The sequence below is a fragment of the Lissotriton helveticus genome, chromosome 12, assembly GCF_964261635.1.
Source record: "Lissotriton helveticus chromosome 12, aLisHel1.1, whole genome shotgun sequence".
NCBI classification, from domain to species: Eukaryota; Metazoa; Chordata; class Amphibia; order Caudata; family Salamandridae; genus Lissotriton; species Lissotriton helveticus.
The window spans coordinates 728,747,728-728,749,466 of NC_136073.1; the positions used below are offsets into that span (position 1 = coordinate 728,747,728).

At 41.1% G+C, this 1,739-nt stretch overlaps 1 long non-coding RNA gene across 1 annotated transcript; it reads left to right on the plus strand.

The window, feature by feature from the left end:
- The first annotated feature begins 452 nt into the window (after positions 1-452).
- On the plus strand, positions 453-1,071 carry LOC144799100 (uncharacterized). The gene is made up of 3 exons (XR_013603746.1): positions 453-555; positions 673-777; positions 884-1,071. It is a non-coding gene; the product is annotated as an uncharacterized LOC144799100 (long non-coding RNA).
- The last annotated feature ends 668 nt before the right edge of the window (positions 1,072-1,739 follow it).

The window sequence follows — 1,739 nt, forward strand, 5'->3', positions numbered from 1 at the left end:
TGTTGTTTTCTGGGTCAGGGGGATGTCGAGGTAAAATGTCCACAAATTAGTATGAGAATAGATACATTTCTACTTTTTTAACGGTGAAACTAACACGTAGAAAATAGTGTACAAGAGGGGCAGCAGCTAGAATAAGGGTGCCCGGATAAGGAATAGCAGCTTAAAAATAAAAATAGGAGATTTTACTAATATATGCTGCTTTATGCTGTAGACCAATGTGGACACAAACATGTGCAGCAGGAGTATTTTGTATATATTTGGGGGAGCGTTGTGTGCAGGAAAATAAACACAATTGCATTCAATGCAAGATTGAATAAAGTTGTTTGAAAGGATGATCTCGTAATTTAGTTGCATACTCTCGCGAGAACAAACTGATTCGAGAAGTTGCACTGATCTCAATAGCATTATCCCAACTAAAGATGGCAGATGCGTCCTCTCACGAGAGGAGCCGCATCCTTGATGAGACTACACGGGGCGCCTGAGAGTTATTAATCGGGTGAATCAAGACGATGACTTACGGGCTGAGTAAATGCCGGTACAGGTCTCCAAATATCGGTAAGGAGAGGGGTAGATCAGATCAGTCCGAACTGTCACGGTGGTGACAACCAGCTACGTGAGAATTTAAACTTTTACAGGGAAGTACTTCTTTGATATGATTCTCGTTTTTTGCAGTTAAGAAAACGACATGAGATCAGAGACAACTCACAGGAGGGGTTGTGCTTTACGTTTTTATCTTGCACCTCGCGGTCGGTAGGAGTCACTTTGGCTGTGTGGGGGGTAAATATCAGAATCCCATATCTGTTTTCTGTACATTTTGGCTGATGTAATTATATGTCCTTTGGGCAGTATGTAAGGATGCTATTTTTGTGTTTTTCTTGAACAGTCGTGAAGCATGGTGTGTCCAGTCTCTTGATGCAGTAGCAAAATAATTGATGCCCTGAAGAAATTGCCGTCAGTATATAAGGCAATAAAACATGTTGGCGTGAGGTATGTGGCTATATGAACAATAGCCCTACCCAGCTTTTTACGTAGATAGGTTGCACGAAGGAATGGAATAAAGGTCGTATAAGCGTGCACTTCCTATCCTTTTACAACGCATTGTTTGTTGTTTGTTTTTTGTATGCGTTTTCATTATTCTTTTCACTGCACCTTCTTTACACATACACTTTTATGTTTTTCTTGGACACATTTCTTCCAAAGCTTGGTGACTGCTGATGATGAGAACAGGGCAACACTGGTGAGTACCTACCAGATTCCCCGTTGGTGGTTCGCCCGTGAGGGGTCACCTCGCTTTCTCACATTTTTTCACATTATATATGGTTATATGTTGTCTATTCAGCACGACTGTCTTGCAAGGGATAACTTTTTTTAACAATATTGGGAATAATAACGGTGTACGTTCAACCCCATAAACTGTGAAGAATGGGGAGAGAGTTGTAAAGTCTTGCAACGAGTAGTACAGTCGTATATATAAAAAAAAGAGTTAAGAATACTGCCCGAGCAGGACCAGTTCATTATAGTTCAATTGACTTTATGAGTGGAGGGCGACCTGTGTCCTATTTTTGCCTCTATGCTCCTTTTTGTGTTAATAGAGCCTAGGATAGTCAGAAAGTGAAGAAACGTCAGGAACATAGTTACTGGAGTTGAGTGACATTCTCTTTTGTGCAGGTAAGTTCAGTGCTAAAACGTGTCACTCTGTCCCTAGCTGCTATAGGAGGTCTTGCTATGGAGACTGAAAT